This window comes from Rhinolophus ferrumequinum, chromosome 14, assembly GCF_004115265.2.
Source record: "Rhinolophus ferrumequinum isolate MPI-CBG mRhiFer1 chromosome 14, mRhiFer1_v1.p, whole genome shotgun sequence".
NCBI classification, from domain to species: Eukaryota; Metazoa; Chordata; class Mammalia; order Chiroptera; family Rhinolophidae; genus Rhinolophus; species Rhinolophus ferrumequinum.
In genome coordinates this window covers 42,246,747-42,270,782 of record NC_046297.1, presented here as the reverse complement: position 1 = coordinate 42,270,782, position 24,036 = coordinate 42,246,747, and the positions used below count along the sequence as shown (strand labels likewise).

The 24,036-nt window shown below is 35.5% G+C and overlaps 1 protein-coding gene across 2 annotated transcripts in view; it reads left to right on the top strand.

The window, feature by feature from the left end:
• Nucleotides 1-24,036, top strand: part of ANKRD46 (ankyrin repeat domain 46) — a 42,343-nt gene that overhangs the window by 8,692 nt on the left and 9,615 nt on the right. Inside the window, exon 2 of one of the 2 annotated variants that reach the window (XM_033126830.1) lies at nt 22,850-22,950. The exons of the other annotated variant lie outside the window; for it this stretch is intronic. The gene's annotated coding sequence lies outside the window, so the exon portion shown is untranslated. The remainder of the gene's footprint in view (nt 1-22,849; nt 22,951-24,036) is intronic. 2 annotated transcript variants of the gene reach the window in all.

Genomic DNA, 24,036 nt, shown 5'->3' with positions numbered 1-24,036 from the left:
CCGGCGACCGACTGCCTCAGCCGGGGTGGGGGGAAGTGCAAGACTCATAATAGCATGGGCCAGGGAGCTGTGTCATATACAAATAGAAACAACGCCTTGAACTGAAGTGGGGGGTGGCAGAAGAAGGAGAAAAAATATTGACTGACATAAAGGGAAAGATCGACAGTAGTACAGTCATAGTAGGGGACTTTACCACCCCATTGACACCAATGGACAGATTATTCCAGACAGAAAATCACAAGGAAACAATGGCCTTAAATGACACACCAGACCACATTGATTTAATATACATTTTTAAAGCATTTCACCCCAAAGCAGCAGAATATACATTCTTTTCAAGTGCACATGGAACATTTTCCAAGACAGACCACATGTTGGGCCACAAGACAAATCTCAATAAGTGTAATTTGAAATTATATCTGGCATCTTCTTCTACCATAATGATATGAAACTAGAAATCAATTACAAGGAAAAAAACTGAAAAACACATGGAGGCTAAAAACATGTTATTAAACAATGAATGGATCAACAGTGAGATCAAGGAAGAAATACCTTGAGACAAAGAAGATACCTTGAGACAAATGAAAATGAAAACACAATGACCCAAAATCTATGGGACACAGCAAAAGCAGTCCTAAAAGGGAAACTGATAGCAATACACAGCTGCCTCAAGAAACAAGAAAAATCTCAAATAATTTAATTTTATACCTAAAAGAACTAGGAAAAGAACAGCAAACAAAGTCCAAAGATAGTAGAAGGAAGACGATAATAAAGATCAGAGTGGAAATAAATGAAATTGAATTTAAAAAATACACAAAATAAATGAAACCAAGAGCTGGTTCTTTGAAAAGATAAACAAAGTTGATAAACCTTTAACCAGACTTATGAATAGAGAGGATCCATATAAATAAAATCAGAAATGAAAGAGGAGAAATGACAACTGACACCACACAAATATAAAGAATTATAAGAAAATATTACAATTATTTGCCAACAAATTGGACAGTCTGGAAGAAATGGATACATTCCTAGAAACATATAATCTTCCAAGACTGAGTCAAGAAGAAATAGAAACTTTGAACCAACCGAGTCCTACTAACGAAATTGAATCAGTAATCAAAAAATTACCCCCCTCCCCCCAAAAAGAAGTCCTGGGCCAGATGGCTTCACAGGTGAATTTTACCAAACATTCAAATAAGAATTAACATCTATCTTTCTCAAACTATTCCAGAAAAGTCAAGAGGAGGGAAGGCTCTGAAGCTCATTTATGAGGCCACCATTACCCTGATTCCAAAACTAAAGACATTATAAATACTTGTGTGTGTGTGCGCGCATGCACATGTGCGCCAATACCCATGATGAACATAGATGAACATATCCTTAACAAAATATTAGCAAATCAAATTCAGCAGTACATTAAAAGGATCACACACCATGATCAAGTAGGATTTATTTCTGGAATGCAAAGTTGGTTCAGCATCTGCAAATCATTTAACATAATACACCACATAAACATGATGAAGGATAAAAACCATATCATATCAATAGGTGCAGAAAAAGCATTTGACAAAATCCAGCATTCATTTATGATAAAAACTCTCAGCATAGTGGGAATAGAGGGCATACCTCAACATAATAAAAGCCTTATATGGCAAACCACAGCTAACATATTCAGTGGTGAAAAGCTAAAAGATCAGGAACAAGCCAAGGATGTTCACTTTCACCACTTTTATTCAACTTGATATTGGAAGTCCTTGCCACAGACAAGGAAAAGAAAACAAAGGGCATCCAAATTGGAAAGGAAGTAGTAAAACTCATTATTTGCAGAAGACATAATACCATGTGTAGAGAATCCTAAAGATTCCACACAAAAAAACCCCAAATCAGAAACACAAAAACCCAAACTATTAGAACTGATAAATGAATTCAATAATGTAGCAGGATACAAAATTAATATTCAGAAATCAGTTTCGTTTTTATATACCAAATATCAGAAAGAGAAATTAAGAAAACAATCTCATTTATAATTGCACCAAAAAATACCTAGGAATAAATTTAACCAAGGAGGCAAAAAAAAATGATCTGTATTTGGAAAATTATAAGACATTGAAGAGAGAAATTAATGAAGATACAAATAAATGAAAGCATATACAGTGCTTATGGATGGAAAAATTTAACATTGTTAAAATGTCTGTAGTACCCAGAGCAATGTATAGATTCAGTGCATCCCTATCAAAATACCAATGGCATTTTTCACAGAACTAGGACAAATAATCCTAAAATTTATATGGAACCACAAAAGACCCCGAATAATCCCAGTAATCTTGAGGGAAAAAAACAAAGTTGGAGTTATTACATTACTTGATATCAAAGTATACTACAACACTATAGTGATCAAAACAGCATGGTACTGGCATAAAAACAGACACACAGATCAATGGAACAGATGATAGAGCTCAGAAATATGCTCATACCTATATGGTCATTTAATCTATGACAAAGGAGACCAGAATATACAATGGAGTAAAGACAGTCTATTCAATAAATGGTGTTGGGAAAACTGGACAGATATATGCAAAAAATGAAACTGGACCACCTTCTTACACTACATAGAAGAATACATTCAAAGTGGATTAAATACTTAAATGTAAGACCTGAAACCATAAAACTAGAAGAAAACATAGGCAGTCAACTATCTTGACACTGATCTTAGTAATGTTTTTTTCTGATATCTCTCCTTGGGCAAGGGAAACAAAAAAAATAAATAAATGGGACCACATCAAACTAAAAAGGTTTTGCACAGCAAAGGAAACCATCAACAAAATGAAAAGACAGCCTACTAAATGGGAAAAGATACTTGCCAATGATACATCCGATAAAGCATTAATATGCAAAATTTATAAAAACTCATACAACTCGACACCAAAAAAACTAACAATCCAATTAAAAAATGGGCAGATGGCCTGAATAGACATGTCTCCGAAGAAGACATACACATGGCCAATAGACATACGAAAATGTGCTCAACATCACTAATCATCAGAGAAATGCAAATTAAAACCACAATGAGATATCACCTCATACTTGTCAAAATGGCTATCATCAGTAAATTAACAAACAAGTTTTGGTGAGTATGGGGGGGAAAGGGAACCTTTGTGCACTATTGGTAGTATTGCAAATTGGTGTAGCCATTATGGAAAACAGTGTGGAAGTTCCTCAAAAGTTAAAACTAGAACTACCTTATGAGCCAGTAATTCCACTACTGGGTATTTATCTGAAGAAATCCAAAACACTAATTCAAAAAGATACATGCACCTATTTGTTCGTTGCAGTGTTATTTATAATAGCCAAGATAGGAGGCAACTTAAGTGCCCATCAGTAGACAATTGGATAAAGAAGTGGTACACATATACAGTGGAATTTACTCATAAAAAAGAATGAAATCTTACCATTTGCAACAACATGGATGGACCTAGAGGGTATTATGGCAATGAAATAAGTCAGAGAAAGACAAATACCATATGATCTCATTTATATGTGGAATCTAAAGAACAAAATAAATGAACAAACAAAACATGATGGTTGCCAGGTAGGAGGGGATTGGGTGGCCTGGGTGAAAAAGGTGAAGGGATTAAGAAGTACAAATGGCTATTTATGAAATAGTCACAGGGATATAAAGTAAAGCATAGGAAATATAGTCAATATTGTAATAACTATAGTGCCAGGTGGGTACGAGACTAATCCGTGGAATCACTTTGTAAATTATATAAATGTCTAACCACTATGCTATACACTTGAACTAGTATAAAATAATACTGAACGTCAATTGCAATTGAAAAAGTTAAAAAATAAAATTGTTTTACTTACACAAAAATGGTTATATGGATTGTCAACTGTGTGGTAGGTAGGTCAGTGCTCCTAACCTCCGCACTGTTCAAGGGCCAACTGTACTATTGAATTTGTCCTATCAAATTGTTCAGTAACTTTCTATTAAAGACTTTTAGATTTCATACAAGGAAAATAATTAGAGTTGGATTTTGTGTAGGTATACCATAAAGGACTCTGTTGTGGTATTTTTAAAAGATTTACCTATTTGAAATCATTTTTGGTATTATTAGAACTTAAGTTTATAGTTATATCTTTGTAATAAAATCCTTTTTTCCAAACCAGTAAACAGACATTGGAATAATCAACTTAACTCAAATTTTGTATGTCAGTGACAAAGGAACAGCTGATTTCCAAATTAAATAGATGCTTATTCCTTTATTCCCCCTAGCTTTATTGAGGTATTACTGAGAAATAAAAATTGAATATAGTATTTATGTTGTATAGCATGATTTCTTAAAGCATGTAAAATGTGACGATTTAGTTCTTATACACTGTGAAATGTATAATTTAGTTCTTATACATTGTGAAATGGTTATCACAATCAAGTTTATTAACACATCTATCATCTCACATAGTTAACTTTTGTGTGTATGTAGTGAGAACACCTAAAATCTACTCAGCACATTTCAAGTATACAATACAGTATCATTAACTCTAATCACCATGCTGTGCATTACATCCTCAGAGCTTATTCATCTTATAATTGAACGTTTGTACACTTTAACCAACATCTTCCCATTTCTCTCACTCTTCAGTCCCTAGCAGCCAATATTCTACATTTTGGTTTTATGAGTTAGACTTTTTTAGATTCCACAGATAAGTGAGATCATACAGTATTCGTCTTTCTGTGTCTGGCTTATTTCACTTAGCATAATGTCCTTCAGGTTCATCTATGTTGCTGCAAATGACAGGATTCCCTTTTTCTGCCTGAATAATATATTCCATTTATGTGTGTGTGTGTGTATGTGTGTGTGTGTGTGTGTGTGTGTGTGATTTTCTTTATTATTCATCTCTGATGGATACTTAGGTTGTTTGCATATCTTGACTATAGTGAATAACACTACAAAAAACACGCAGACATCTCTTCAAGATAGTGATTTCATTTCCTTTGGATATACGCATATACCTAGGACAGAAAGTTTGTTCTTTTTTTTTAGTGCTGTTCAGTTTTTCACAAGGATTATTAGCACTTCCTCTAAAGCAGTGTTGTAGAAACCTTAAGTAATTTAAGCTCTGACCTATCCATCTCTTATAGGTTATCCAATTTGTTGGTGTATAATTGTTTGTAGTAGTCTGTCATGCAGGGACTCATGCAGGTCTCAGCTCCCGCTCCCCACATAGGAACGCAGGATATGGTGAGGCCAAAAAGGAACACCCACGGAACCATAGATAGGGGAGTCATACCACTATATTCTCGCTGGCGGCTGGGTTGGAGACACAGGAAACAGGAGCCACACGATCCGCAACCTGCCGTCCACTTCTGTCTGCCAACCAACCTCACTTGCTAACTGCAATCCGCTCTTGCTAGCTCAGCCACCATCTTGCTAGCCCCCATTTGCTGCTAGCGTAGCCACGGCAGTTATATTAGTGGCCATTGGCTCACTGGTTACAGCTGACGGCCAACTAGCCACAGCTGATGGCCATCCAATCACAGTAGATGGCTATTTACTACCTGAATGAGCACCTTTCCACGTGAGGGCGAGAGCCTGGAAACTGCACTCCTGGCTCTGTCCCCGCATAGTCTCTTATGATCTTTGGTATTTCTGTGGTATCAGTTGTAACTTCTCTTTCACTTTAATTTTATCTGAGCCCTTTTTTTTGTTCTTGGTTAGTCTATCTAAATGTTTGTCATAGATACAGAGAACAAATGGATGGTTACCAGAGGGGAAGGAGGTTGGGAGGTGAGCAAAAGGGATGAAGGGGGTCAGTTGTATGGTGAATGGTTAGTAACTAGACTTTTGGAGGTGATCACTTTGTAGAGTATACAGATGTTGAATTATGTTGTATACCTGAAACTTATATAATGACATTGTTAGAACATTTTATCTAGGCATTTTAACTTTGGTGGCATTTTTAGTCCCAATATTAGTCAGTTTTTCCAGTAGCCAAATGGCACTGCTTCTTTCGTTTAAATGTCTTGATATCCATTCCCCATCTTTTGGCTATATTTTGCTTGTTGATTATTATGTTGTTTTTTTCTTAAAACAAAAACTGGTATTGAGTATAAAAGAGTTCTCCCATAGCAAGCTTATTTTTATCTCTCTTGTTTATTCAGAGTATCTTTCAGCTTGTTCTTTATCTCCTTGGTCAATTCCTAGAATTTACCCAGCTGTTGTTCAGTATCCAATATCCTGAGCTGTTTGTTCCATTTAAATGTGAGATTTCTTAGGCCTTAATTCACCTGCTCCTTGAAGCAGTTGAATAGAGGTCATTGCGCCCCACCCTTTCTTTGACTTTTGTCTTTTGCAGAAACAGTAACATAAGCAATATTTTTTTTTCTTCTTAGAAAGAAACGACAGGTACATATAGCAGTAGATAATGGTAATGATCACTTTAGGTTCTGTGTCATTTAAATATTTTCTTCTAAGTAACAGAAAACCTAATTTAAATTGTCTTAATAAAAAAAGTTCTTTATTGATATCTGTATTTGAAAAGTTCAGAGTTAATATGAGCTTCAGATGGGGTTTAATCAAGGATTGGCTCTTTCTCTGTCTGCCTTACTCTGTATGCTTCGTGTGTGTGTGTGCACGCACGCATATATATGAAATATACATGTCAAAATGATGAAAGCAACTTTAGATGTCATGTTTATGCCATATTTTCAGAAAAAAAAGAAGAGAATGTATTGCTGTTTCATTTTAAGTAAAGAGTCTTATTGGACTCATTACACATCCATGTCTAAATAAACCACTACAGCTAGGGAAATGTAATATGTTACATGGCTTAAAATAACCAGGGCTGACCCATTCAAAGTATATGGGCAGCAAAGAGTTAATAGTGTTGGGTACTAATGGGACAGAACAATGTGGGAATGGCTTTCTAGGTAGGTAACCAGTCATGTCCACTACAGTGGCACTGGGCATTTGAGGGAATGAAAAACACATAGTTGGTTTTAGATTAAAACGGTACATTTAGTTCATGTTTTAGTATGTGGCAATAATTGATAAAACATAAAAAGTGGAAACCCAAACTATGTAGTCAAAACAATAAATTAGCTAAACGTCTCTATATAGTAGAAGCACAAAGTGATGAATGGAGCTGTAGTTGTTCTGGAAGTGGGTAGTGGCAGCCAATAATGGGGCCTCATTAAAAGAGATCTGCACAAGACAAAACTGGAGTAAGTTTATGCCTTACAGTCAGGGCTTTGGGTACATATTTCCTAAGTATACAAGGAAGCCAAATAAAACTGCTCTTGACTGCTGCCAGAATCTAGTGGCTTAAAGAAGCTGAACCTAGCAAGGTGTGAGGATGCAGTCTTACAGTCAGAAACTGAACCAAACTTTTGGCTCCATGACTGGATCTGTAATAGCCCCATTGTCACTGATAGACAAGAGCTCAAACTTACCTTATCTAAGACCTGGTTCTGAACTGCATTCCCAGTTGGCAAGGCAGAGGAACTGTATGAGGGAATAAGCATAGGGGGAGGAAGAATGGAGAACAAAAACAAATAATTCTGTCTCCCAAAATAAGCTTACAGCAAAAATTCTAAAATGAATGAAAAAGATCCAGTGCCAAAAAAATAATAAACCCATCCAGTAATATTAGCATTAGAACACACATTCAGTCCTGATGTAAATAAATTAAGAAACCATCCAGCAAAGACTTTTAAGTGTCTATGCTCAAAGAGAAAAAGGACTCACATTTATTAAAAATGAAGAGTAAATTATGAAACCAAAAGTAACAAAAACAGGTGGATATTAACAACCAATTGAGAGCTCTTAGAAATGGAAAGTACAAAGGTTGAGATTAAAAAGAAAAAGTGTGATGAACTTGTAGACTCAATCCAATCAGAGAGGATAAGTGAATTAGAAGATAGTGCTGAGAACTGCACCTACAATGTAGCACAGAAAAGCATTGTTTAAAAGAAAAGGCCAAACTGATAATTGAGTTTCTAGCATATATATAATATAGTTGAACAGCAGTATTTGAAGAGATAATAAGTTAGAATTGTCCAGAATTCAAAAAGGACATGAGTGCTTAGATTCCATGTACACTCTGAATTCCACACAGGATAAATAAATCCTCCTAAATAGATCACAGTGAAACTGTAAAACAGATAAAGTGAAAACTTTGAGACCAAACAAAGTAAAAAAGACATTCCTTACGCAAGGACAACAATTAGACTGAAGCAAACATCTAGCACAATAAAAGATACCGGGAAACTGTAGAATAGTTTTCTTCAAAGTGCTGAGGGAAAGTAACTATTATTCAAGAGTAAAGTCAAAATAAAGGTATTTTCAAATTTACAAAGGCTTAAAAGAGTTTAATACTCACAGATTCTCACTGAAAGAACTAAAGAATGTACTTCAGCCAGAGAAGCAAATCCAGAGGGGAGGCATGGGATTCTTTTTTAAAAAAGAGTGATCTGATTGATAAAATGTTGGTAAACTTTTTTTTTTTTAAGTTCTAGAAGGGAGGTTGATTTTTTTAAAGATAAAGCTAAAATTCTATAGACAACTCTTATGAAGTTGAGTGGTCTATGGTGGTTATAACATGTACTGGGCATTGTGTTCACAATAGAATTTCTACATAATTTTAGACTTTAAGAAAAATTATTAGCATGTATGTCAAAAAGTAAAAATAAGCAGTTGAAGAAAGGAAATATAATAGTATTTAAGCCAATACAGAGGAATGAGGAGAATATAGAGAAAAACATAATTGAGAGATGATAGGAAAGAAGAAAAAACAAAAACAAAGATAAACAGAAAACACAAAATAGGATAGTGGAAATAATCCCAAATAGGTCAGAAATCACATAAAATGTAAGTTGATTCAATTCACCTATGGAAAAAAAATCTTCAAAACAATTAAAAAGCAGTTTGTTTCCTATTGTTTACAAGATACATACCAAAACAAAACTGTACAGAATGGTTGAAATAGAAAAACATCCCCCCACAATGATAACCATAAAAAGCTAGTATAATATTATCATTAATGTCAAATGTTGAGGAAAGAAACATTAATAGGAATAAAGAAGATTGCAGTTTCTGCAAAAACAAAGAAGTAATTAAAAGGATACAGATCTCAAAGAAGAAATGAAACAATTTGAAGATAAAGGAGTTGAAAGATATGGAATTACATTAACATTATGTTACCTCCAGTTAATAAAGAGATATTTTGCAGCAGCTGGAAAATTTGTACAACAGTGTCCTCACAACTCATTTGCAGTGCTACTTAATGTATTTTGTGCTTTCAAAAAAAATTCATTTCAATTATTTTGTTATTTTAATTTTTATTTTTGTGTGGTTTGTTTTTAGGTAATATTTCACTGTATTTTTCTGCCAATTTATATTAGTATGATAATGTATGCTTAACACATTTTTATAAGTTTATATTTTTATTTGATGTTCTGAAATGCTGCTAATTTTTTTATTTGTGATGTATTGAACACTTAATTTTACTTGTTAAATCATGAATTTTAAAAAATAAAATAGCCAGTATTAATGCTAATGTTTCCATATTATATAAAATAAATATTGAAATACTCATACTACCATTTTGCTTTAATGTTGTATTTCTTCTAGCTAGCATGGGTCTGCTTATGGAAGGAGTCAATCAATGTTTTATTATTTGTAAATAACTTCTACTTCTTGGACATTAAAAGACATTTTAAGAAGTAGAAGTAGACATGATTTCTCTTTAAATGTGATACCAATTTTATTGGTATGTAGTTATATTTTATTAGTCTAGTTATATTTTTTGGCCAACTTCAATGAGTGTCTTAATGCCTGTTGTTACCATTTACGCATTAATGCCAACTTCCATACTCCATTGAAAGACTTATTTGAATGCATACTTTTCATTTGGACCATGCATTCATTTAACTAAAAAAGTAAAAAGTATAGATTGATCACTTAGTATGTAATAGGCACTGCTAGACACTGTGGATCATGTTGAACAAGACAAGCTCCTGCCCTCAAAGAGCTTACATTCAAATGGAAGAGATGTATGAGGTCTAACAATTAAGTTCATGAACTTGTTGCAACGATGTTGCTAACCATTTTTTTTTATATCAGAGGGATTATTCATTATGAATTGGTACCAACTGTACAAAGAGTTAACCAATTTTTTTTGATATCAGAGGGATTATTCATTATGAATTTGTACCAACTGCGCAGTTAACCAAGTTTACTATTTGGAAGTGCTGAAAAGGCTGCGTGAAAAAGTTAGACGACCTGAACTTTTCACCAACAATTCATGGCTCTTGGCATCACAACAGTGTACCAGCTCCCATGGCTCTGTCTGTGAGGGAGTTTTTAGCCAGTAAACAAATAACTGTATTGGAACATAATCCCTACTCATCTGATCTGGCCCTGAATGACTTCTTTACCCGAAGGTAAAGGAAATATTGAAAGGAAGACATTTTGATGACATTCAAGACATCAAGGGTAATACGACAACAGCTCTGATGGCCATTCCAGAAAAAGAGTTCCAAAATGGCTTTGAAGGGTGGACTAGGCACTGGTGTCGGTGCATAACTTCCCAAGTTATCATCCGTAGTGATATTCAGCAATGAGGTGTGTAGCCACTTTTTCTAGGATGAGTTTGCGAACTTAATTGTCCGACCTTGTAAATGATTTAACTAAATCAGAAAATTCTATATTGATAAGAACCAGGAAGGAAGTAAACAGGGTGATGTGAGAAGTAATTTTGGGACATAAGTTCATTTGAGCTGAGACCTGAGTTCTGGCAATGAGCCAGTTGAGTATAGATCTGTCCAGGGGAAATACATTCCAGTAGAAGGAAAAGTAAGTGCAAAGACCCTGAGGCCAGAAAGAGCTTCAGTGAACATAAAGGAGTCAAGTGGGGCTAGAGTACAGAGAACAAGAACGGGGTATGGTTAAAGATGAAATTAGATAGGCAGGAGCAAAATCATTCAGTGCTTTGTAGACCATGGTAAGGATTTTGAATGTTATTTTAAATGCATTGGGTTGCCATTCCATTGACTTATTTAAAACAGAAGAATGACGTGAAATGATTTATAGTTTTGAAAGATTTTTTCTCTGTGGGGAGAAGTGAATTGTACAAGGGCAAAAGTGGAAATGGAGAATGGTTAGCAGTTTATTATAGTAGGCTCAGTAAAAGGTCATGCTTGGATCATTGGAGCCACTAACAAAATTTTTAGTTTGGAAGTGATGTTCAAAAAACATGAGATGGAGGTGACAGAAGAGAGAATGAGACTGAGAGACCAATTAGGAAAGCAATGGAAAACTTCATGTATAAGATTATTTGTTAGAACCCAAATTAAGAGTGGAGGCAGTGTGAATGGAAAGGAAAAGAATTTGAGAGAATGGGTTGCTCTCATCATCACCCCTGACCTCCTGAAGGGCAGAAATAATTTTACCTGCTGATGCCAAGATGTGGAAATCCTTTTTTTTTTTTTTATTTTTTCTTTTTTTTACACACACCTTTCCATAATCCTCGGAAATCCTTTTACCCTTAATTCAGGCTGAACTTTTTGAAGGGGAACTTTTGCTAGGAAACTAAGCAAAAACATTTAGCATCTTTTATTTGTTCATTGCATTATAGTTTTCAAAGTTCTGTAAAAACACTGAAATAAATAGGGTAGATAGTATCCCAATTTTTCAAATGAGGAATGTGAGGCTCTTAGAGATTGGCCACTCAAGAGTGTACCTTAGAAAATGGCAGTCAGAACCTAAGATATAAATCTTTTGATTGGTATCTGGTCCTCAGTGCCTGTCATAAGAATAATTCCTGGTAAATTCACAGAGCACAAATCTGTTAATTCAAGTCTTTAAGTCTGCATTCACTGTTTATAGCAAATAATCACCCAACTGGTTATTTTCCCTAGCTTCAACCTTGTCTAGATCGAGAGGGAAATGGTACTTTTGGGTTAGCAGAACCCTGACACTGAGATTTGATCCAATTTTCAATTCTTTCTGAAGTTGTTTTTAGTCTTTTCCATAATCATTAGTCCTCTCATGCCTTCATCTCTTACGTTATACTTATGCTCGTTGTCCTTGCTCCTATACTTCTTGGTCCTCTTGATGAGGAAGGCCTTTTCTGCCTTGGTGGAAGTGGGAATGCATCTTTCTTGAGGATTAGAAGGAACCAGAAGCTGGCTGAAGAGAGGGAAAGTTGTGCAGACAGATTCCTTCCTGCTTGAGGTAGCCAAAAGAGGGCTGAGAGATGTGAATAGGAGACATTTCATAAGGTGTGAGGGAATGGCAAAGGTGGAAGATTGGAGGTGGTTGTCAGAAGGGGGAGTTATGGGTTAAGATCTGGATGGTGGAAACAAGTTCCAGTAAGGGTGACTGAAGTGTGGAAATAAAGGTATTTGACATTGAGAAGTTTGAAGAACTCTTGGGTTAATCTTTTTTAAGTGATAAATTGGCACACATGAAACCATCAAATAAAATATAATGAAAAACTAAAATTTGGGCCAGAGAAGATAAAAGGGAAGTGGTAGAAAAGTCAATATATTTGGTAAAAATATTTTAGATTTATTTGCATTAGTATCACTGGGGGAGACATGCTATAGTATCAGTGGTAAATTTAATACTTACTTTACACTTAAAAGTTGAATTTGTTTTTGTGACTGTTCTTATACTTCTCTACCATTTAAGATGCTACACATTTAATAATCCTAGATCATTTTCCCAAGTCCAAAGCTGTGAATTCTGATAGTGTACTTTGTTTCATTTATCCAAATACAAGAAATTTATTCTCTCATCTGTTGTTTGAAGACAGTGAAGTCATCTTTTGATAGCATTTTAAAGAACAGTTTTCCTATCATAATTTTCTTTGCTTGACAGTATGGTTCTCTTGAGTACAAGGACAAAAGTTCAAAATAGCAATTGTTCAAAGTTAAAAAAAAAAACACGAAACTCTTCCTAACAGTTTTATAGTACATCATGCCCCTATCTGCAGGTCATGTAAAAAATTATTTTTGAAATGCACACATGTGCCATATTACTCCCAATCTTCTTAGTATTTGTTATAGACCAAATGACAAAATACAGTCATGTACCTCATAACGACAGTTCTGTCAACGACGGACTACATATATGAAAGTGGTCACATAACAGTATAGTGGAGCTGAAAATTTTCTATCACCTGGTGGTATGGTTGCCAGCCATCATGACGTAGTGTAATGCGTTACTCATGGGTTTGGAGTAATGCTAGTGTAAGCCTCCTGCACTGCCAGTCGTATAAAAGTACAGACATACAATTATGTACAGTACATAATACTTGATAATCATTATAAATGACTTACTGGTACTTATACTGTACTTTTATTGTTATTTCACAGTGGACGCTTTCTACTTATTAAAAAAGTTTGCTGTAAAACGGTTAACGCTGGCAGCAACTGCTTGCATCTCATGTTTACTTAAGTGTGTCTTGATTGCATCATTTCTTTTGAATCTGCTTGATTTAATCTCATGTTGTACATGCTGTACAGGTGTTTGTAGTCTAGCTGTGTGCTAGGCTATACCATCTAGGCGTGTATGAGTGTACTCTATGATAGCTGTACAAAGACGAAATCACCCAATGATGCATTTCTTAGAACATATCCTTGTCACTAGGCAGCACATGGCTGTAGTAAATAGTTTTGCGAGATTGAAAATAAGGACCAGAAAGAAAATGAGGTTTGTATTTGCTAAATCTAGCAAGCAATTTTATGTTAAGAAAAAAACTGTTGAGAAGACATTTTCTGGAAAACAGCAAATCTGGAAGAGCCATGTAGTTACTAAAATTTGAGATCCTTAGTCACTAACCACTCTCTCTTATGTTGGTCACAAGGACCTGGTAGGTCTCTGGGAACTAGTCAGTAAAAATAGTTCCATGGGAAACCAGTATAGGAATTTGCCAGCCTTTATTCCCATTTCTGAAAGATTCCCTAGAACTCTGAGTACATAGATGCAAACTGAGCCAACTCACAGATCTTCTGTTTTCATAGGAGAGGCTGTGTGTGGGCCAGGTCTCAGTCAGAAAGAGGATTTTTATAATTCATTGCCCCTATACTCAGAATTATTGTTCTACTGAAGAAGCTATCAGGACTGTTGATTCAGCTCTGCTTTAGAATACTGGCATTTCCTACTTCTTGCCCCACCTCTTAGGCTCCTAAGTGGCAGCATGAAGAAAGTTCCAGCCAAAAAATACAACATTTGCCTATAATTCTCTACTTACACGTATTTTTATCCTCATAAACTGGGTTGGAAAACCTAGAGGGAAATCCCTAGTTCTCTTTCTTGAATCCAGAGCCATTTCTAAGCACATAACTCCCTACTTTCTTTTCCCTGGGTGTCACACAATGTCTCCCCAAATTAAATTATCCCAGTCCAAAGGAGGGATAATGGGAAAAGACCACAGCACCTTTAAAAACTCAGACACTCCTCTCAGCTCTCTTACTCAGACTTTACTCACTTTCTACCAAAGGTTTCATCCTTAATTCTCATTTTAGTGGAGAGAAAGAAGCAATGTCTAACACCCCATATGGTGGTCCTTTTGCGGCTATACATAAACGGTCCATTTTTAAAGGCTGGCTGGGTATGTTAGTTTCTTAGTCCTGTTTTCAGTCTTTTTGTTTGTGTGTTTGTTTTTATTTTTTGTTGCATAGCTTCATTTACCAGGACCCCCAGAGGGTAAGAATGAATGGGGTAGGATGTGGGTATAATAATGATGTGTAAGGAGTTCTTGAATTTTAAGGGTCTACCTAGGCCATAAATGTAGGCGTCATGGAGCTCTAGACTAGACTAGTGATTTGCAAAGCTCCACACACAATTAGACCACACTTCAAAGAAGTCTGTTAGATCTTCTCTGGGTTGTATAGGGAGGGCCCTTGTCCACCCTGTGTCACTAGAATGTTTATTTCACATGAAGGGTGCAGTCACTACATGCTAGCACCTAATCTAGCCCATTATATAGAATGTGGAAGGGGACAGATTACAATAGAATTGTGAAAACAACTGTTATGTTGAGGACGTACCGTATTTTTCTACCATGAATCAGGAATAGGGATAAAACCTGAAAGTGAAGGGTAGTGAAGGGCATATAAAGTTACAACCTCTCTGGTTCTCAGTATCCTTATCTGTAAAATAAGGAGATTGGGTTAGATGAGCCTGGATGACCATTCCAGCTATAAAAATTTCATGGAAATGTTTGTTTTTCTTAAGATCACAATCATGTGCCTTCAAAGTACTTCAGGTGAAGTCTGGTATACATTTTTTGGAATATTTAGAAATAAGGAATAATTTACAAAAGTTGTAGTTCCTGTATTTTTAAATGACACTGAATAAATGAATAAGAATGTCATTTTTGTAGCACTTTATCCTATGTAAATGAAATCTGGTAAGGTGGGTTCAATGAGGTTTAGATTTCGGAATACGCCCAGAATCATATTTATGCTATTAATTTGCTTGGTAAACTTTTTTAAGGAAAATTTAGCTTCATACCTATGCTGAATTTTCACAAATATTGAATTACTGAGAATTTTAAGTAACTATGCAATTAAACTGAGAGAAATTCCAGTGGCTCTTTTCTTGCCTTGTATCTGTACTAGATACTAAAGTTGCACTTGAAGCCCAGGTAGACCACAAGGTGGCAATATTAGGCCATACAAATGAAGTGTAGTTGTAGCTAGGAAAAAAACTGATTTTTAAAAAAAATCAAAATAACGTTTTACAGAAGTAACATATGTACATGAAAGACTTCAGGTTCACCTCCCAGTGCTTATTTAATGTCTTTATTATTTAATTACAAATTAGAAACTTCCAGTGAGAGGAAGTCACTTGCTAAGAATTTTAAACATGGTAGAATTTATACAGTAAAGATTTTAGAAAATACTGAAAGGAATTAGAATAAAATATCCAGAATGACCAATATTCCCTTGTGAACAATTAATTTTTATTTATTTTAAGACAGTATCTTTCTAAAAGTTGAATTGTAACTAAATGTTAATAATACAAATAATAAAGTAATATGAATATTGCAGGAAATACATATCATAAATCCTTCTTTGGTGTTTTTTGATTTCCTGATGGAGAAAGAAAAATTTAGGCAAGTGTTTCCTCACAATCCCGATGAGTAACAAATACTTGAGAATAATGAGTTAAGGAATTTAGTCACTTCCTGTAAAGTAGAAAACATTTCCAAATTTTTTATTTTTGTTTTCTCACATTTTAAAAAATTTGCTTCGTATGAGGTGATTGCAAAGAGTTAATTCAGAGTATATAAGCTAGACACTGTTTCCTGTAAATTAAGAAACATTTCCAGATATTTATTGTTTTTCCACAGTTTAAAAAGAAGTTTATTTTCAATGAAATGATTCTAAGGAATTAATTCGGAGTGTGTGGTCTAGAACTAATGTTTACCTTTTTATAATTGATGAAAAGGTTTGCTAAACTGATTTCTTATATAAAGGAGAATCTTATGAGAATCTTATGAGAATCTTAGTGACTTAATATTTTCACCCATAAAATGAGGATAATGATAATTAATACTTACCTTACAGAGTTTTATGAGGATTAAACCAGTTATTAAAGGAAAAATACTTAAACAGTCCCTGGAGTATCATAACTTAATAAATGTTAAATATTATGTATCTCAGATATTGATACGCAGTTGTTTGCACAGTAATAGCAGATATATAAACAAATCTTTTTTTCCCTTTTCATTAAGCTTTTTCTCTAAGAACTTCTACTGAGTAGTACCTGATTAGCCTACTTTTAATTATATGAACTTAATGAAGAAACATAAATTCATATACTTCAAATTAAACTCAACTTTACTGCATTAGTAAATTTTTAATTATGAAGTAATCGATAGCTTGGCATTGAAGAAATCCCAAAGTTACGAATTTTAGACCCAAATTACACTGAAATATTGATAGTACACAAAATGTGAATTCTCCACAAGTTTAGACAAAAGGTGAAAATGTATCTGACCATGGTGTCTGGATCTATCGCAACATTACTCGTATTGCATGTCTATTAATTATTTTTGAGCCTTGGGAGTAAAATTTAGAAGGTTCTACTTATAAACTTGATTCTTCAAATGTTCTTCATAGTACTGGGATATCCTAAAAGGACAGTGTTCTCAGTTCCTTTCTTAAATTTACTTACTACCAAGCTTTCAAAAAGGGAGCCACCTTTTTCCTTCCTAAGTACTCGAAGTAAATAGTAAACATTTGCATATTTTGTCTTTATTTTGGATAGCTATCTCAAAGGTTAAATATTGGAGTGCTAGCCATATAATCTACGAAAATTCACTTCCCAGGCTTTTCTAAGACAGTCTCCCGAAAAGCAGATAAATAACGATCCTAAGTGCAGCTTAGTTTAAGGTGAACTATAGTTTAAGGTGAACTGTAAACCAGAACCTTGGAAGTTTTAGAGTGAGCAAAGCAAGCATTGCATCAAGATTGCTGTCACAGTAAAATAATTCGCCAATATAGAAATGAGACTGGTTCCACAGCCATAATCATAGTCAGATCCACCTGTCACATCTTTTAAATACATTGCCTGAGAATCCATTATGGTACTCACATTTTGACCAAAAGTATTATTTTAAAATTCTCTTAGACTATCTACATTTTTTTTTTTTGTCCCTACAGAGATTTAATTTTGAAAAAAAGGGTGGAGGGAAACTTTATTACACAAATCCCTTGCCATTCTGGCACATGTGGACCTGTATCTGGGCACCTGTTCCGAGTCTGTGCCAGTGGTTCTCAACCCGGGCTGCTAGACTGTCTACATTTTGATTGGCTTAAAATATCAGTAAATTTGAATCTCTGTAATAATAGGAAAAATGCAGGGCCAACTTTTTTAATGTGCTAACAAATTCAATAAGAAAACTATGGTACATACATACAATAGAAAACAACCATTAAAAATTGTAATAGAAGACTGGGAACATGGAAGGATGTTCACAATATAGTAAATAGAAGAGTTTAACATTAGTATGCATAGTATGAATTATATATATATGTATATATATATATACACATATATATATATATATATATATATGAACATAGAGAAAAAATGCTAGCGATCATAGCATCAAAATATAATAGTTATTTCTACCTGGTAGGATTATGGCTAACTTATTTTCTTTTTTCATATTTATTTTCTTACAAAATGTACAATGAACTGTAGAACTAGTCACAAGAAAAAAATGCTACTTGAAAATCCTGTTAAAATGAACTTAATTGAGTGTACATTCAGCAAAGAATTATTGGATTTTCCTATGTCTAGATTTCAAGAAGCAATGTGCCAGCACCGTGTAATCTGCCATGTTACACAGACAGATCAGACCCGTTTTTTTGCCATCTCGAGGCATGGTCTGGCAGGAATTTTTGCAAACAATTGTAAACGAGCAATACAGCTTTGTATGAACCATTTTATCCTGATTATCTTGATTACTGTATAGAGGCTGCATGGCATATGGGAAATATTAGAGACTAAATTGGAAGCCCGCTCTGCCACTTCACAGCAGTATGGCCTTAGACTCATTAAACTCTCTGAGCCTTGGAAATTATTTAAGACCAGTCTGTTAGAGAAATAGCTGATGGAGATAAGCAGACTGAAGAAACTAATTAACGTTTTGGGAAGTATTTAAATTATTGTTAAAATTTTTACTTGCTCACAGCTAGATTTCTTATAGATACTGTCTTTTCTCCCTTGCCTAATATCTGTGAATCTGTGCAGTGCTTAGGTTTTAAGAACAGTAATTTTAAAGTGCAAATAGTTAGGATTTAATGACTTCATTTGAAGTTCTTGTTTTATGGTTCTTTGAGGTTATTTTATATTTTAAAATAACTGTATCCTCTTAAAAGAGTAAGAATTAACCAAGTGAGGCATAGAGAATCCAGATTTTGGGGTTCCATTTACTGTATATCATTCTCAGTTTTAGTACGTTTCTTTGATGTTAAAAAATGTAGGCAATAAGTCTGATAATATATCTCTCCAGATATACCATATGTTCCTTGCATTTTGCTGAAGTGTCTCATGTTTGATCTCTGATTAAAGTTGCTATGTAGGCAGAGTGTAGTCAGTCCATTGAACCAGGGATGTAGCACTTAGTCTTGCCTTTGCCCGTGACCTTTCAAAATGAAAAATAAGTCAATACATTATATATGGTTGGTGATATTGGATACAGAAGACCAATTTAAAGTTATGGTACAATAAGTATATGTTAAAATAGAACATGTTTTCTCCATTAGTTGTTAACCATCAAGAATACTATCTTAAAGTTGTGCAGATTGAACTAAAATTAACATAAAAGGAAATTAGAAAAGAAAAAGAACATTAACTAGAACTTTCCATAAAGTCAGTGACTTACAAGCTTCTATTAAAATCTTATTTGGATTGGGACAAGCGCTATTTAGTGTAAGGAGCTCTTGTAACTGAGATCTAGGTGACTCCCTTGTCCCAGAGGATGAATGATTCCATCCTTATGAAGTTTCTCAGTCAGTGCCACAGAGCACAGGGTTAGGAGTTTGAAACGCTGGGCTGCACCAGCCTTGTAAGACCTGACCACCAGGGCACTGCTTTTAACAATCTCAGCAAGTTAGCCTCTGAAATAGTCAGAGGACACTGTCCCTTAGGAACCAGGCCATGGTGGACAAGCAGAGGCTTTCTGGGGCTTGCCTATTCCCACTATTGACTGTTCTTGTGGTTTTTCCTATGCTGGGAACCAGTTCTCTTTTTCTTTCCTGGAAGTCTCTACTCCCCACTAGAGGTCACCCCAGTGTTAGAAGCTGCTGTTTCACCAGGGAATCAGTGTTCTGCTACTAGGCGAGCTGTTCTCTACGGTAGAGGACTGGTCTCCCTGTGTCCAGCCTTGGGAGGGTAATAATTGTTATTTTGGGGGTCCTTAAGTCATACAATTAAGCAGGTAGCTGAAGTGGGTTTCAAACCCAGGCTGTCTGACTCCAGATACATTTTGGATGGAGTAGCCACGCTCTTTTAACAGCTTCTGGCTGTAGAACTACCTTTCTATAGAATGTCATGCACTCCTAAAAGTAGCCCCTCCCAGGAGAGACAGACTGTATCACATCTGTCTCCCTCCAGCGTTTCCCACGTCTAGAATCAACCTTCCTTATACTTAGCTTTCACATCCATTCACATGGGAACAGACTCCCTCTGTGAATCTTGAAAGATACCAGTTCACTGTGCGTTAGAGGCACATTAGTGCCTCTAACTCTGCTTGTAGAATGGTTCTTACTCCTCACTCACTTGGGTAAATACCAGGGCATCCACCTGAGCCTTTCCAAATGCTTCCATAAATAACCTCTCACTCTCCTAGTTGCCTGAGGCACCCAGACGAGTGACCACAAAGAAGACCTTATATTCTTCCTTGTTTTATATGGGGAAAGTGGACACCTTCGGACTCAAGTCTTGTTGTCAAAATCTTTAGGCCTCCATACAACCCAGCAATTGCACTCCTGGGTATTTATCCCAGAGAAACGAAGTCTTACGTTCACATAAAAATATGTACCTGAATGTTTTAGAAGCTTTAACATAACAACCAAAAACTGGAGACAACCAGATGTCCTTTAAAAGGTGAACAGTTAAACAAACTGGTGTTACATCCATACCGTGGAATATTACTCATCAATGAAAAAGAAACAGGCTATTGATACAGACAATGACCTGAACACATCCCCAGAGAATTATGTTGAATGGGGATTATGAGAATTATGGTTCCATTTATGTAATATTCTTGAAATGGCAGTAATAAAAATGGAAGACAGAGTAGTGGTTTCCAGAGGGTAAGGAGGTGTGGGGGCAGAGGGAAACAGGTGTGGCATGTGAAAGGCACTGTGAGAGATGTTTGTGGTGATGGGAGTGTTCTGTGTCTTGATTGTATCAATGCCAATGTCCTGAGCACCATACGGTACTATAGTTTTGCAGGATGTTACTGTTGGGGAAACTGGTAAGAGGTTCACAGGATCTCTGTATTATTTCTTACCACTGCATGTGAATCTATAATTATATCAAAATAAAAAGCTTCATTTAAAAAATCTTTAGTCCCCTTCACCCCTTGGACAATAGATAATATAATCCTGATTTTTATTCACTTCCGTTACTTCTTGAGGGAGCTGTGAATAGATTTCTAGTGATTAAGATCTAATTGAGGTCTTAGACCTTTTTTTGGCAGGTTTCTAGGAATTAGGTGTAACGCACTTGTATAATAGTTGTTTGAAATCACAAATCTATAATTTGATCAAGTTTATTTTCTTATGAGGCCTTATATTAAAATAAAATGGCAGAAGTATTGCCTTGTGGATTTAAGGGAACATTAGGATTACTGGGGGGGGTGTAGCTATATAATCTATAATTCTATCTCCAAACAAGAGAGAATTTTCACTTATGTCCTTTTCATAATGCGAGCCCTACGATCTTCAGAATAACCCCCTACATCATTTTAACTGTGAAAATTAAAGCCAGATTATATATTAGAAAAAGGCTTTAGTCATGAAGACTCAGCTCCAGGGGTCAGGAGAAGCAAGGAAACTCGAGGCTTTAGGTGAATCGGTATTTGTTCAAGGAAATTGATTAAGTAGCTCTGCGATAGGAAGTTTGTCTAAGTTAGTATTATAGAATCACAGAAAACTTAAACAGTTGAGGAGGGTGGCTATTTTGTATATTATCAGCCATTATGATATTTGTTGACACTATTGTGGGACTGGTTCTCACATACAGTTTGTCAACTCTGGTTTTCACTTTCAACCCAGCACTGATAGCCCTTATGATACAACCTGATTTACATATTGTAAGTGGAGCTTCGTAAAGGACCATTAATTATTTCTTTATGTAAGTTTATTTAAAGGGATTCGATAGCAGTGAACATGTAAGACCAGTGAAAGGTTAACCTGAATTTCACATGAATATAAGGCTTCGCTTCTCAGCTGGAGCTTTAAATTTAGGACTTTATATTCCACCACTTAGCACGGTACTGGCACGTTTCGGTCACACAGTACATTTTTGTTTAACAAATTAATAATTGATTTTTTTTGTGGTCCATACTGCCTGCCCATGATCCTCTCTTCTGGGATCCCTCAATAGAAGAGTGCAGTGGGACAGACAGGTTACTTGCAAAAGTCTCTCAGTGCACAGAGCGACACCTGTGTGGGTTCCAAGGCGAGCATGAACGTGGAGCAGCACCACAATTCAGGAGGGGTGGGGTCAAGCATGTGCAAAAGACTGCAGATTTGAGCCCGTTTTTCTTTCACACTGGAAAGAAAAGGGGGGACAGTCTCAGAAGGTGATATAAGTATCAGCATTCCAGGTAGTTTAGAAATATTTTTTCTTAAATGTATCCTGTTTGGTTTAAATTTAAGTACTGGTTTTTTTTTCTACTTTTTCTCCGCACTGCAAGTAGCATTTTTATTTTTAAAAGTGCTTTTGTGGGCTAATCAGATCTAGCCACCATTTCTGTGAAAAGTATGCATTCTGAATTCCAGTGACTTCAAGTGAATGTTCAGAGCCCAGGATTTTTATCTTCTGATAGCACATAATTTGATTCTTCTTCTTTTATCTTTCTGACCAGGCTTTCTTGTTTGTGGGCAACAGAACCACTCTTTATTAAGCCCTTCTGTTCTTCCTCTTTGATACTTTATTACTCGTCACTTACTAACCTTATAAGTTGATGTCTTACCCATAGATTTTCTGGAGAATATGTACAGGTCCCACTTGCTTGTCTGTGTTTACTAGAACACAGCAAGTCCTTTTTCACACCACACTTTTGTTATAACTGAATTTTCTATTTACTCTAGATCCTTGCCGGCACATTTCTGGATATCCTGTTGAACCTTCTTAAGAATTCAGAGAAACTGTCAGGTGACCACTGAAAGAAAGATCTAATCTTAAGGCTTACGTGAGTATTTTCTACTGTGGCCTTGGTTTAGGGCAGATTCAGTTCTGTGATCAAGATGAAAAATGTTATCTACCTCTGAGCTTATTAAAGTTGGGGGTAAGGTTAGCAGTTTCTCAAGGACACAAAGAAACTCACACAATACAGCACACTTATTCTTGCTTTAAAAATAGACAAGAAAGGCTTTTTTCACTTAGCCAACATTCAGAAGAATCCCAGTCTGCAAACCACAAGAATTCTTACTGTGTTGAACCAAAACACCAAGTAGATTGTTTTTCATTATCTATTCATACAAAATGTAACCAAAACACATTACATCTTAAAAAGCACTTGATATATGGTATTTTATTTTTTAAATAGTTTGTGATAGCTTTGTCATTTTTATGATCCAACCCAATGAATGCAGTAGGGGAAAATAGGGAGATTATCCTCAAAAGAGAATTCTTGATTACTTTATTAAGTTATTTCGTTGCGTTAATTTATTTAAAAAGCTTTATTTAGTGTCATAATCTGAAGTTTGTTTTATCTTGATCTCTGTAATTCTTAATCATAAGTAGATTGTCCCCTTATTTAGAATTACCCTTTATAGCTCTTTCTCACCCTTTATATCCAACAGGTCATTAAGTTGTGCTAATTCTATCTTATATATCCCTCCCCAGTATGCCCTGTTCTCTCTGCACTGCCTTAGATCAGGCTCTCATCCTTTCTTGCCTGGATTTCTGCAGTGACCTACTGATTGATCACCCTGTCTCCAACCTTAACCCCTCCAATCTAGCCTCTCCATATTGCCAACAAAGTAATCTTTCTGAAAGACTAATGTAATAAGACAATGCCATTTAGTATCCTTCAATGACTCCTTTCCATGGCATTGTTAGGAAGATTAAATAAAATTCATCATGAACCCCTAGTGCAATGCCTGGCTCAGCACAGCCCTCAGTATGTGTGAATGTTTCCCCTTTGCCCAGAGAACCCATGGCAGTAGCAAAGCTCTAGTGTAAGGAAACCCAGGTCTAGAGGGACAGTGTCTCTGCTGGGAAACCAGACTGAAAGGAGTAGGAGCCAAGAATCTCACCAAACTCCACAGCCATG